This window comes from Leucopleurus acutus, assembly GCF_964270905.1.
Source record: "Leucopleurus acutus genome assembly, chromosome: 2".
In the NCBI taxonomy this organism is placed as follows: domain Eukaryota; kingdom Metazoa; phylum Chordata; class Mammalia; order Artiodactyla; family Delphinidae; genus Leucopleurus; species Leucopleurus acutus.
In genome coordinates, this window is record NC_139143.1 from 12,255,580 (window position 1) to 12,271,253 (window position 15,674).

Sequence of the window (15,674 nt, forward strand, 5' to 3'; positions counted from 1 at the left end):
TTGAGTCTCTGCCAAAAACAAGGTGTGACTGATTCTTGCTATGGCAAGCTCTGAATCAATAACCTTTGCTTGTTCTCCTTTGAATGGTCTTCACTTATTTCCACAACAGAAAGGAGTCAAGATTAAAACAAGAGTCAAGATGGTGGGTTAACTTTTAAACTTGTTGATTACATATAGTATGAAGACCACTATTTAGATCTGTCCAAGCGGCAATTCAATAGTTAACACAGTACATCTGAAGGAGAAAGACAGCAAACTGCTGTGCCAGGCCAATTGACAATATTCAGTAAGCAAAAAAAAAAAAAAAAAATGACGGTCAAAATTATAACAATGACAACAAAACACAACTGCCCAATGTGTTGGTAAAAGATTAGCATTGTTAAATGCAAAATACACTGGACCATTAAGGAGGTGATTTTGTTCAGGCTGTTGCAATAGGGAGAACGTTCATTAACAAGGAATGTGACAAAGAAAAGGAAGCAAGCCTGGGGTTTGATAGAGACAGCTAAACAAGGGAGCTCTCCACGAGTGTTGGGCAAGTCATGAGGAAGTATAGAGACAGGCCTTATTTCAGAATACGGGGTGGTTCTTCTTCATCAGCCCTTTCCAAGAACACAAACAAATGAGGATATGTCTTAACAGTTCCTGCTTTTTGAAAGCACAAGGCTTATATAAAATTTAATATTCTCGGCATCAATACTGAATGCTGTTGGGGGAATATAATTAAAAACAATCTTCTCCCAACCCAGTAATCCTCTCCAAAAGTAGAAGAGAAAGAAAAATTTTATTATTGAATAAGCATTAATCTAGAATGTAGTGCACAGCACAGGCAGTGCACTAAGAGATTGCAAAAACAGAAATCTCACCCTTTTATATAACCAAGTAGGTACAAACTATTACATATGTGTCCTTAAGATAAACAATAACTAGTCCTCACATAAGAGGACTTGACAACACTATTTGTCATACACGGCTTATTCTAAGTTCAATTGGAAACAAAATTGATCACCTGTGTTAGCTAATTGGCTTAATCCAAAGGAAAAACAACTTTGTTATACCTTTAGTTTTGGAGCGAGGCACACACAAAAGTTAGGCTTCTATTCTTCCAGAGAAACGTAGATAGCGATGTTGTCTTTTTTGATGGCTATATTTCAAAAAGATGGTTCTTTATATTTCAAAAAGATGGTTCTCTGGGTCTTAAAGCAGGTCTTTTTGTTAATGGAGATTTTTTTTTTTTTGTATTTGTATTTACCCTTACAGTGCATACTTACCCTTCACTGACTGTGAATCTTTGGGTAAATTTCTTAACCTTTCCAACCCTGGTTTCCTCATCTAGACAATGAGGACAATTATATCTATCATACTGTGTTTTCGTGAGAATTAACTGAAATAATACATAACAACATCGTAGGGAAGGAACAATTGTTTTCCCTCTATTCATCCTGGTTCATTGTCTGGGACTTCAAAAATCAGACTCACAAAAGATAAATTAACAAGAGAAAAAAAAAAACACAGAAGTTTTTTAACATAAGCATCATACTCAGTGATGAGTAGCTCAAAAAGGTGGTTCTATGGACTGCTTATGTCCTTCCCAAAATGCATATGTTACTAACACAACAATGTAAAGCAACGATATTCCAATAAAGATGTTAAAAAAAAACCAAACCTAATCCTCAAGGTTATGGTATTTGGAAGTGAGGTCTCAGGGAGGAGATTCAGTCATGAGGGCAGAGCTCTCATGAATGGGATTAGTTTCCTTCTAAAAGACCCCAGAGAGATTCCTCACCTCTTTTGCCATGTGAAAACTGAAAAAATGTGGCTAGATATGAATGAGGAAGTGGCCTCTCACTAGACATGCAATCTGTCCACACCTTGATCTTGGACTTCTCAGCTTCCAGAACTGTGAGAAATAAATTTCTGTTGTTTATAAATCACCCAGTCGATGGTATTTTGTTATAGCAGCCTGAAAGGACTGAAACAGGTGATTAGAACTTGGGCTCATCTTAACAAAAAAAACAATAAATCTGTAGAGAAATGAAAAATGAAAAGGACTTTGAGTTTCTGGGGCAGGAGATTGTGGGAAGGTAAATATATGGGAAACATAGTAGGTAAGAGTTAGTAACATTTGTTATGTAGGTTACTCTGGTGCCATCATGGGCTGATATTTGGTTTTCATCCATGGTTCCTGCTCACAGTTCCCAACATCCTTAGAATTTTTGAATGATAAGAGCAATGGAAGTATCTTTTATTATAATATCTGGTCTCTTGTTCTCAGTTCCTGAAATCATTTCAAAGACATAAAGGTGAAAGCAGTGTCTTGTTATTCACAAACACTTTTCCATCACAACTGGGTTTATGACAATGAGGTGAATTTTGGAAAGCACCAAGGATGGGGCTAGTTGCCAGGGGAACCAATCAGGAATAGAAGATTCAGCCCCAACCCTGACCTCCCCAGAGGAGAGAGGGGCTGGAGATTGAATTAATCACCAATGGCCAATGATTTAATTAATCATGCCTACATAATCTAGTAAGTGAAATATTTCTGTGAGTTCTTTGAGATGCTCCAGCAAATAAATGGAATCCAAGGAGGTGGTGGTTGGAACCTCTGACCTACAGCCCGGCAGTCAGAAGCACAAGTGATAACCTGGGCCTGCAACTTGCATCTGAAGTGTGTGTAGGGGGAGGGGAGGCCGTCTGATAAGACTGAGCCCTCAATCCATAGAATCAACCTGTAGAATCTGATGCTAGCTCTGGAAAGACAGTGCCAGAAATCAGTTTAAGGGAAGGACACTCAGCTAGTGTAGAAGAATTGCTTGTTATTGTAGAAGACTCCTCCTCCTGATACCCAAGGGAATTGGGTGAAGAATTTTAGTCAAGAAAGAGCACAACTGTCCAGTGAGTAGTGACTCAGTTTGAGAAAATAACTTTTCTCTATCGTGTTTCTCAAGACACTATACAACCGTACTTGCTTCAAAATTTTTCAAAGCAGTAGAAATAGATCTATTTGGAAAGAGGAATGGAGGAAAACAAACTATAGATAAAGATATAGATAGATATATAGGTATCAGAAAAGGAAAAGTTTTGTTTTTCAAAGTTTTTTTTTAAAAGTTTGAGAATCAGAATATTCTTACTTGGTAAACATGGGTCTCGGATGCCAAGATTTAGTCCTCTTTAAATAAGTCATTCTGTATTGAACAAAAAATGCATTCAAAAGCAACAATTTGGAAACTAATATTTCTCATATACAACAAAGCTGAAGCTAAAGAGGTAAAAATTGGTTAGGATTAGGTAGAGCCAAATTATTTATGGAAATAAAACTAGGATTTGAGGACACAGAATATAAGAAATAAATGGGCTATGGCTCAAAGCAAAACGGTCAACAACATCCTTCCCTGGGGGTCAGGAGAGGGGTTGGTTTTGGATTGTGAGGTGATATAGGGAACTATGAGAGACTAAGTAGAAAACCCCCAGAGTCTGGGCATAGAACACCTTTTAGATCATTAAAATTGGAACAGATTTACTAACGGTACAAGAGTCACTTGAGCCTATAACACAAAATGACTTGCATTTAAAGTTTTACAAAACAAACCAACTCAACCAAAATAATGGCTTCCTAACTAATTAAAAACAGAACTGATTATCCTCTTTAAGTGTGTTTAAAAAATTCTAATTGGAAACTGCTAGTCTGCTAACATCTGTTAGATGTTTTGCTAAATGTATCAAGATGAGAAGTTACTTTACCGTTCTTACACATTTTAATATCTTCAAACACAGTAACTCACATATTCCCTGAATTTCTTTATATCAAATGAGCTCCCAATTAAAAATTATTTTTAAGCTCTTATTACTCATTTTTATAACTGCTCCTCTCTCTATGTTGAGAAAATGAAAAAATATTTAAGAATTTTATATTTTCAGAATAAGAAACGATTTAAAATTTTTTCTTTAGAAAAACTCAGTAGTCTATTTTAAATTATGTCTTCATTACATGTATAAAGTATTTAAGTAAAAATGATGTAAATAACTAGCTTTTTAACTCAATATTTAAAGCTTAATGGTATTAGATAATAATAAGTTAATTTTAGATGTTTTTGTGTTTAAAATGTACTTCATATTGAATTACTGGTATAAGGTAGGATCTACTTACCTGGTAATAAAATTATTTTTTTTCTGATATTTCATTGATGCAGACTTCCTTAAATAATATTCTTAAAAATGCAAGAAAGAATAGTTGGTACTATATCTCCATGTTAAAAAGTAGAGTGATAGAGTCTTTTGCAAATAGCACTGCCTACCTTTTTAATTTGAAAATGCTTTTTCCTAGAAATCAAACACAAGCAAATTGGTTTGAAAATTAAACCCATTTCTCTCTTGTTATCATATTAAAATTTTTAAGTCTCTAATCTAGGAATAAAAGGATGATGTTACAGGAATTTTACTAGAGAAAAAATGGAGGATAAATTTTACTATTATTTATTTAACTAATTCATGGAATAAATTACTCACCATTCCCTCTGTAGACTGGTATGGAGATACAAAGGATTCAGGATATATTCTATAGGACCCTCATTCTCCTGCAAATAAATTTTTGCTTCCCTTGAATTGGTGGCATTTGTTCACGAAGTTGTGTATGCCAGTTGTACAAGTTGCTGCAATTAAATACCACCAAAGAAAGATGGAAGTAAAAAGAATGTGATCTCTTGAAGGCTGAAGGCTTTGGAAACATTTCCTTTGGAAAGATTTTATAAATTTGTGGGTTTTTTTTAGTTTTGCAAATTAGCTGTGGAATTGATAATGACAAAAGATATGGGAAATTTTATGTGAAAATCTAGGAGTATGCATTCATTTTGATTGATAAGACCCTATGTTTTCATTTTATTCATAAGTTGAAGTAAACAATTATTAATGATGTATTATAGCTGTGTTTTATGTGAGAAAAACAATGATGACCTCCAAAGTGGACCTGCAGTCACAGAAATGACCTCAAAATGTCAAAATGTGTCAACAAATAGTAACCAGAAATAAGTTATTTCTTTAACAATTATACGATTACTGCTTTCAAAGTACTTTGTCTTTAGATAACTTACAATCATATCATAGGAGAAGGCCTTTAATGGATAAGAAGATGAGCTCATTGTGCAGAGTGAAAAAGTGTAATATATGAATAGATATTTTGATAAGGAAACTTATGTCATGTCAAATATCATCTATTCACTTGTGAGTATGTAGTATGTTCCCACCGTGTAGTTAAGTACCATGTGGTACTGGTGTGGAGATAAAACAGCAAGTAAAGAAGTTAAGTATGTTTAACAATAACGGGAAGTTTAAAATGTTAATTTAATTTCTTATTGCTCAATATAATAGTGAGAAAACAGGTGGCTAAAGGTTAAAAAAGATTAAAATGCTCATAAAAACGATAGAAAAATGATAAATCTGATTTTCTGTTTCATCTCTGACATGTAAAGAACATAGATGTCATCACGCAAGAAAGAAGCTGAAAATCTGAAAATCAATGACTTTCTTGGAGTCATTACAAAACTGAGGTTCCAGGACAAACAGCCACACTGAAATCTGGAGACACAGGTAAATCCAGAAAGTCACAACTGAGATCTGTGTTGTACAGTAGAAGCCACTGATGAAATAAACTGGTAGGATCACTTAAATGATGATTTTTGAAGAAAACCTGCAGCCTGCGTGTGGACTACCTTAAGAGTAGGAAACTCCTGAATTCCATGACCTTAAATTTTCTCACGGATCTCAGTGGGTTTTACCCGCAGGAACTCTTCTAGGTTCTCACAGTAGAGAGCCAAGAAAAGAAATCTCCCCTCATGGCAGGAACAAGGAAAAAGTAACAATTATGAAGTATACCCAGAGCATTCTTCTAACAAAGACCTACTCTCTAAGGGCAAAGAATTTACCGGAAAATTATCTCACCTGTGAGAAATGTATTGCTCTGACCCTAGTCCCCTCTAGTCTGCTTGTCTTGCCTGGTTTGGGGGAGAAGCTAAGGAACACATGTGAAGGTCACAGTCTAGGGACACAGACTGGCTTAAAAAGTGAGACAATGATAAGATTATAGAATTCTCCTTACCCACTGTCCTACCATCACACCAACTTAAAATGCTGAATATGTGACTCTACATAAGGAGGAGTTTCAGCAAAGTTAAAATAAAAAATTATTTCCCACAAGAGTGTGAGTTAATAATGCTGTAACTGCTAACCATGTACACTGGAATTTAACAGTTATATAAATTGATGTCAAGTGGTGGGAGCCTGCTTTCTCACTGTTGAAGTGCGAAGTTACAGATAAGCCAGGGAAGAAGTTTAGAATGGTGCATATGGTCCTGGATTAGAGCTGGAGACATCAGTATAAACTCATGTTTCGCTTAATATAGACACAGATGTTTACAGATTAAATGTTTATATATATATGTGTTTGTGTACATGTGTTATTATGTCCCACCTATATTTTCTTTCTCTGTAGGCTGACATTTAGAATTAACAATTGACCAAACTTAGACCCCAGATAGTAGTTTCTGATACCATTCTTCAATAAAAGGAACCAGGGCTCTTAGAAGTGGCTGATTCTACGACTAAGGCAGAAAATATACAAGATGAGCCTGTGGCCTGGAAGAAAGTTAAGTACTTAAACAAAACAAGAAAAAATAAAAACAAACAAACAACTCCCACAATGATGAAGGTATGTTAAAAGGACACAGGAGCAAACTCAAAGAAGTCCCAATGACCAAACCTGGAACAATTTTGGCAACAACAACAAAAACGAAATACTGAACTATAACACCAATTGTAATATAAATATACATATACCAGTGACTACATACTGATAAAGATAGATGAATAAATAAATAAATGGTGGAGAAGAGTCAAATCTCATGTGCAGAAAAAATTCTAAATAATTTACAGAGATGCTCTGCCCTCAGGGAGATGAAGCATGACTCCCCACTCTTTAAGTGTAAACTGTGCACAACAACTCATTTCCACAAAGTAGAGTGTAAAAAGGGAGGGGGAGGGAGAGCAACTTTACAGGAGAGAAATCTGACAAAACTCTCTCAGGTCATCAAGTCAGTCTCTACAATGATGACCCATGTCTATAATATGTGCCCGTGATATGATGTGATGCTGGCCCTTTAACCCCAATCTCATCATGAGGAAAAAATCAGATAAATCCCAACTGAGGGACATTCTATTTTGTACCTGATCAGTACTTCTCAAACTATCACAGTCATCAGAAACAAGGATGATGTGAGAAATAGTCATAACCAAGAGGAACCTAAGGAGACATGACTACTAAATCCAGTGTGCTCTCCTGTACTAGAAAGAGGACACTACGGTCAAACCAAGAAACCCAAATCAAGTTAATAATAATATATCAACATTATATCTTTAAATGTGACAAATACATGACACTAATGTAAGATGTTAAAATAGTGAAGACTATGGGACATATGGGAACTTTCTGTACTATCTTCTACATTTTTCAGTAACTATAAAATGGCTCTAAAAATAAAGTTTATTAAAAACATGGTAAATATAAAAATATTTAAAATGTATGGATGTTCAGTTAGAATCAGCATATTAAGCATAGTAACAAAGAAAATGAATTATTAGCAATATGTACTGGAGTAGTTAAGAGCACAAATGTGAACGATCAACTGCCTACCTTTGTCTGAAGTATTGCTTCGTGTGGCTGGCTCTGTTTCTTAATCACTTTGTACCTATTTCCTCAGTTATTAAGTGGAGTTAATAATAGTACCCATCTAATAAAGTTCTTGAGATTAAATGATTAATGTATAAGAAATACTAGCAACAATCATGGAACACAGCAAACCTCAAAAGTACTACCTATGGGACTTCCCTGGTGGCGCAGTGGTTACGAATCCGCCTACCAATGCAGGGGACACGGGTTTTAGCCCTGGTGCGGGAAGATCCCACATGCCACGGAGCAAAAAGCCTGTGCACCACAACTACTGAAACTGTGCTCTGGAGCCCATGAGCCACAACTACTGAACCCCACGCACCTAGAGCCCGTGCTCCGCAACAGGGAAGCCACTGCAATGAGAAGCCTGCGCACCGCAACGAAGAGTAGTAGCCCCCACTCGTTGCACCTAGAGAAAGGCAAAAATAAATGAATAAAAATAAATAAGTAAATAAATTTATTTTATAAAAGTACTACATATGATTGTCATTATGCGTCAAATCATTTTTAAACTTTTTACTTTAAAATAATTTTGACTTATAGAAAACTTAAATTATAATAATTTCTCTTATACCTGTCACCAAGCTTCCCTTAATGATAATCTTTTATACAACCATTGTGCAATTATAGCAACTTGGAGATTGACATTGATACACTGTCATTAAATGACAGAACTTGTTTGAATTTCTCTGGTTTCTCAGTGCTGTCCTTTTCTGGTCCAGGATTCATTCTGGGATTACACATTGTTCTTAGCTGTCATGTCATTTTAGTGTCCTCTAATCTGTGACAGTACATCAATCTTTATTTTGTGATCTTGACACTTTTGAAGAATACTGACCAGATGTTTTGTAGAATGCTCCTTAGGTAGGATTTGTCTGATGTTTTCTCATAATTAGATGGAGTTTGTGCATTTTAGGCAAGAATAAAAGAGCAGTATTGTGGTACTTTTCTCCATGCTTCACATCAAGAGTTTGGATGGGGTCTATTTAATTTCTTGGTGAGGTTAACTTTGATCTCTGGGTAAATGTGCTGTCTTCCAAGTTTTCCCATTATAAAGTTACTTAATTTTCCCTTTTGCTGAATGTCGCTTATGGGGAGATATCTTGAGACTAAGATATATCTATTGTTGATTCTAACTCTCAGTGCTCATTTATACTAGTGTTTACCTAAAGATGATTTCTATTTGTATTATTCCTTCTACACTTATTAATTCAAATCCTACTTTAAAAAGAGCTGTCCCTTCTCCCAATTTATTATGTATTCAATTATTATTATCAGTATACATAAGTGGGTATAGAAAAGATTTGCCAAGTAAATCTCTCTTGTTTGCAGTCACTGCTGTTGATAGTGGTTACCGTCAGACAGTAAGATAAGTAGAAGAAAATTTAACTGGGTATACACAGGAAGCAGGGAAATCTGACATGAAATTAGTATAGGATTGGTTAAATTTTAGAACCATGGGACAGTTGCAAGTTAGCTGATATGATTTTATCATAGCAGTTGCTGTTTATTCACTGATTGATTCAATTATTATACATTCAAAAATTTCTAGACTTTTCACTATGAAAAGGGACAAGAGGATATAAAAATTAAAGTAGCATAATTGACAGCACTTCTTTCACATTGCTTATTTCTGCTATTTCCATAAAATAATATATATAAACCATATATATATGCATTATATATATATGGATTATATATATATCAGGAATCATAAATCACATGAACAAAGGTCCTAAGGGTACAGTAGCATTTAACTTTTCTGTAGCTAAGAAATAACAAAAAAACTAGAAACAGAAGCAATAAAAGTAAACAATTTCAGAGAAATGGAGTCATTAATTAGAACACTGTAAAGAAACAGCATCACTGGTTATGTAAACCCTTAGCCACCGTTATATGAGCAGAAGATAATAAGGACTGTGAATCGAAAATTTGTCTCATTTCAGGATTAAGGAGGATCTTATACAACAAATAATTTTTAAAAATCCAAAGGAACTACAATTATATTTTACAATTTTTTTCTAAATTTGTAAATCAAGATTTTATAACAAGTGAGTGAAAAAAAATGTCAACAAGAAATTGCTAAGACTTTTCCACAGATATGACAGATGATATTAATGCCTTAGGAAATTTTGAAAAAAAAATGGACTCTGATTATTCTATGGGAAAGTTCATAAAATCCACAAAAGAATTGCAATGGCCAATAACATATGACAGACCTGTCCAAATTACTATTTATCGAAACACATTATAGTATACATGAAATGACATTCATTGTTCCAATATACATCATAGCACAGATTAAATGACAATTTCATCTTGCCAAATGAAAAAAATGTTTTAGAAAATAACATGTAGTGTTCATGAGAGTATAAAAAATGTCTGGTTTTATAGCCCAATATTAACAAAGTAAATCACTTTAACCTGTCTGGAGTGTAATGTTACAATATTTATCAAGGTTTCTTATAAAATACAGGCCCTTTGATAGATGAACTCTAGCTATTTGAACTAAGAAAATAATTTAAAATTCAGGTAAATAGTTACATAAAAGAATGCTCATCTCTGTGCTGTTTTTAATAGCAAAATATAAGAAATAACAGGAAAAAGAACTAGTAATGATATAAAATAATATAGGTAGAAAAATACCTAGTAGTAGAATGTTTATTTAAATCAATTTTTTTATATTCATACAAATTAATATTAAATAAAATTATGTTTTGATGAAACAATGTGAAATACTTTTTCATAAAGTGAGTTATGATGCTATAATTAAACAGGTTTTAATGTTATACTCATAATCTAAATTATAGAATATATATGTGTATATATATATCAAACAAGTATATGTCTAAACATATTTTATATTTATGTCTTTACATATGTCTATATTTTAAAGACAGATGTATGGGGCTATTTTATTAACAGTGAATATTTTTAAGTATCATCCTTAAGGTATGTTTGATCAACTTTGTGGGGGAGTGTTACATAGTTTTAAAATTTACTATAATGAACTTATTTTCTTGCCATGAATATTTATTTCTATAATCTCAAAAAATAAACAGCATATTTTAATAACTTGATTTAGTCTTATTTCTTTGAACTGTACTCACCAGTGTAAGGAGAAAAGGACAGCTCGATAAAGTTCAAATCTTTATCTTCTTTTTTTCTCGTAATCTTCAAGTATTTTGACATGATTCCCAGGTGCTTGTCAAGCAGCTCTGAACAGAAAAGTACAACATTAGGTCAAATCTTTGAAATAACAAGAGTCAGGCTACCTCAATGAACTGCCTGGGTCCTCTGATTATTTTCTCCTGCAGAAGAAAGGAAAGATGTGCTTTAGATCAATTTTATATTAAAATAATCAACTGAGATTCCAACTTAAACATGTACATAAATAAGTCTTGACTTCCAATATAATCCTTTGAAACACTATCTAGAACAGGAAAACAGTATTTGTCTAGAATATGTATTTCCATCGAGGGTATGAATTCTAATGAAAAGTATATTGCACTGCAAGGTTGGACAGAACTTTAGTGTCCTGTCCAGAATCACAGTGTATAAGAGAGTAAAATGTTATTTCACAAAAATTACACTTTAATGATTTTACACAATATCTCCATTTTTACCATACATTTACTAAAATATACCATTTCTCAAAATTAATGTAAATCACTGCATTCCTCTTCTAGGCAATACAAACTTGTGTTTGTAATGAAGAGTTCTTGGTTGAAGAAGATGAAATCTAGGTGATATCAGAAGAGATTTAGTAAATGCCATATATAGCACATAGAATCATAAAGATTATGAACACATATTTTTTAAAAAAATGTCTGTTGGCTATATTCAAAACAGCTCTCAAACAACAGCTGAGAACCAAGCTAAAAAGTCATTGCTGTCTCTGCCCAGTGCAAACTGTTGCAGAATCAGGAAGCCTGGAAAATCAGGACTCCAACGCCATAGTTGCTGACGCTAGAATCATGTGAACTCTACTGCCGATGTTGCAGAAAAATGGAATGCTTTTTATATAGAACATAATCATCATGGATTGTCAGGCTTAAATATAGATATGAAATGACATGCATAATAACCATAATGGGGGCATTGGAATAAAACAATTATGTTGTCTGTCTCTATATCCACATTTATTCCTTTTTATAAAATATTCACTTCTACCACTAATTGTGAGCACTGTTTTATTCCTCTCCAAAGAAATCGTCAAGTGAATATGTTCTACATACAAAACGATTATCTAAATGTACATATATTTTCTGGGGTGGTTGCATATGTCCAAAATCATCAAATTGTACATATTAAGTATGTGCAGTTCTTTGAAGATCAACTATACCTCAGTAAAGCTGTTAAAATAAATTAAATATAATATTAAAAGCTCAATAACCTTGAATTTAAATTTATCCGTTAAATTTATTAATTTCATATTAATTAGTGATGATAAAATTAAAATTTATATTTGTCATTGTTTAAAATAAAACTTACTCTCCATAAGCTCTTTGTAAACTATATAATTCTAAACCAAGAAAAATTATATAGCACATATAATTCCTATACCATACATATAAAATAAAAATATACATGTCTAAAATAATCAAATTTTACTGACAAAAATATTGAGACTTACTACAGAATTTAAGGGAGACATTTGCTATTATAATAATTAAGGCAGGGACTTCCCTGGTGGCGCAGTGGTTAAGAATACACCTGCCAATGCAGGGGACACAGGTTCGAGCCCTGGTCCGGGAAGATCCCACATGCCTCCGAGCAACTAAGCCTGTGCACCACAACTACTGAGCCTGCACTCTAGAGCTCACAAGCCACAACTACTGAGCCCGTGTGCCACAACTATTGAAGCCCGCGTGCCTAGAGCCTGTGCTCTGCAACAAGAGAAGACACCTCAGTGAAAAGCCCACTCACTGCAATGAAGAGTCGCCCCCGCTCACCACAACTAGAGAAAGCCCACGCGCAGCCACAAAGACCCAACGCAGCCAAATAAATAAATATAATTAAGGCAAAGTTTTATGGTTTATATATTGTGGGAAAATAAATCTTCATTGGTTTATCAGTGTCTCAGCTTCCTGAGTAATGAAAATATATACCCTATAAACCCTATAAAGTTAAAGAATGTTTACCTTCACTTCCCCTAGAAATACTTTACTTTTCACATACCACGAGGATCATATCTGCAGCCTAATGGTCCAACAATTGCCTCTATCCATTAAACTTTTTCGTATCTCTTCAAGAGCCAAAGGTTACATTCCCCAATAGGCAACTCTCTCAGAATGGGAGGGGAGAAAATGATCTCTTTCCTCTTTAAAAATGAAGGAAATATGTGTTTTCCCAACCCTCACTGATGGAGTGAGCCCACCATGTGTGTGGGATATTTTTCCGCCTGGCTCTCATAACTTAGCACTTCAGGATTGCTGGGCATGGGAGAACAGACACTGCGACGTTACTCTGGCTATTGATTGTGCTGTGAGTATAACAGAATTCTTTACTCTGACCCAGGTTCATGTTCCTGATTATATATATATATATATATATATATATATATATATATATATATATATATATATATATACTGTGTAAGTAGGGTGACATCTCAGACCTCTCACAATTTCTGAGAACATATACTTATATATTGTTTTCAATATTGAGTTTAAATGGAGTCATTTGTTAATAGTGAGGCCATAAATATGAAATAGTCTATTTGCAATCTTTTTTCTGGATGTTCGTAAAAGTTATATTTTCCCAAATTGTAATATTTTACGCTATATTTAAACATCACTTTATCATATTTGAAAGCCCCCAGAGATAAAGATTTCTAATGGGCATGTTAGGGATTTCTTAACTACAGCAGCACAAAAAGAAGCAGCATAATTTAAATGACTCAAGCTCCACTTACAAGTTGTAGTCTAGAGCTTACATCCCATAATCATCACATAGCTCTTGTTATTAACAGGAAGCAAAACAAATTAGTAGTATTATGCTAACATTTTCCAAATGCTCTGGATACTTTTCGGAGGGCTCTAGTATCAAAACATCTGTGATTTATTCTGTAGGTAGAGCAGGAGTGGAAATCCATCAAAGGCAAAGAGGAATTTTTTTGACCCACCTTTTTGACCCACCTCCTAGAGTAATGGAAATAAAAACAAAAATAAACAAATGAGACCTAATGAAATTAAAAAGCGTTTGCACAGCACATGAAAACATAAACAAGATGAAAAGACCACCCTCAGGATGGGAGAAAATATTTGCAAATGAAGCAACAGACAAAGGATTAATCTCCAATATTTACAAGCAGCTCATGCAGCTCAATATTAATAAAACAGGCAAACTAATCCAAAAATGGGCAGAAGAGCTAAACAGACATTTCTCCAAAGAAGATATACAGCTTGCCAACACACACATGAAAGGATGCTCAATATCAGTAATCATTAGAGAAATGTAAATCAAAACCACAATGAGGTATCACCTCACACCAGTCAGAGTGGCCATCATCTAAAAATCTACAAACAGTAAATGCTGGAGAGGGTGTGGAGAAAAGGGAACCCTCTTGCACTGTTGATGAGAATGTAAATTGATACAGCCACTGTGGAGAGCAGTATGGAGGTTCCTCAAAAAACTAAAATTAGAACTACCATATGGCCCAGCAACCCCATTTCTGGGCATACACCCTGAGAAAACCATAATTCAAAAAGACACATGTACCCCAATGTTCATTGCAGCACTATTTACAATACCCAGGACATGGAAACAACCTAAATGTCCATCAGCAGATGAATGGGTAAAGAAGATATGGTACATATATATAATGGAATATTACTCAGCCATAAAAATAAATGAAATTGGGTCATTTGTAGAGATTGGATGGACCTAGAGTCTGCCATACAGAGTGAAGTAAGTCAGAAAGAGAAAAACTAATACCATATATTAATGCTTATATGTGGAATCTAGAAAAATAGTACAGATGAACATATTTGCAGGGCACAAATAGAGAAGCAGATGTAGAGAACAGACATGTGGACATGGAGGGGGGAAAGGAAGGGTGGGATGAAATGAGAGCTTAATTGTTATATAAATACACTACCATGTGTAAAATGGATAGCTAGTGGGATGCTGCGCTATAGCACAGGCTGCTTAGCTCGGTGCTCTGTGATGACCTAGGTGGGTGGTCTGGGGGGGCATGGGAGGTCCAAGAGGGAGGACGTATACATATACATATAGCTGAATCATTTCACTGTACAGCAGAAACTAAAACAACATTGTAAAGCAATTATACTCCAATAAAAATAAGGTAATTATAAGCCTGAAATATTTTGTATTCTATTATCATTTACCATTGAAATCTTAAGTTTATAAGACCCAGCACAGATTCTATAAGCTTTTCACCAAATAGAAGTGATAGTCCTTTCACTGAACTTTTATGGTTTTTGCACGCACCTGATTTGAAGCACCTATAATATTGTCAATATTTTTTTAAATATCTTGCAAAATGATTAGTATTAGCATGTTATTTCTTTGGTGACAAGGATTCCTTTTGCTTAATTGAATATATATGACATATAACATTCCATAAATTTAAAGTGTACAACATGTTACTTTGATAGATTATATATTGTAATATGATTGCCCTTCTAGTGGTATTTATCACATTAAATAATTATAGTACAATATTGTCTATATTCATTATACTCTGCATTAGATCTCTATGGCTTATTTACTACTCATTGCAAGTTTGGACCCTAAACAACATCAATCTTATCCCTCCACTTCCCAGACCCTGGTAACCACCACCTTACTCTGTTTATTATGAGTTTGACTTTTTTTTTTTTTTTTTCTTGCGGTACGCGGGCCTCTCTCACTGTTGTGGCCTCTCCCACTGCGGAGCACAGGCTCCGGACGCGCAGGCTCAGCGGCCATGGCTCACGGGCCCAGCTGCTCT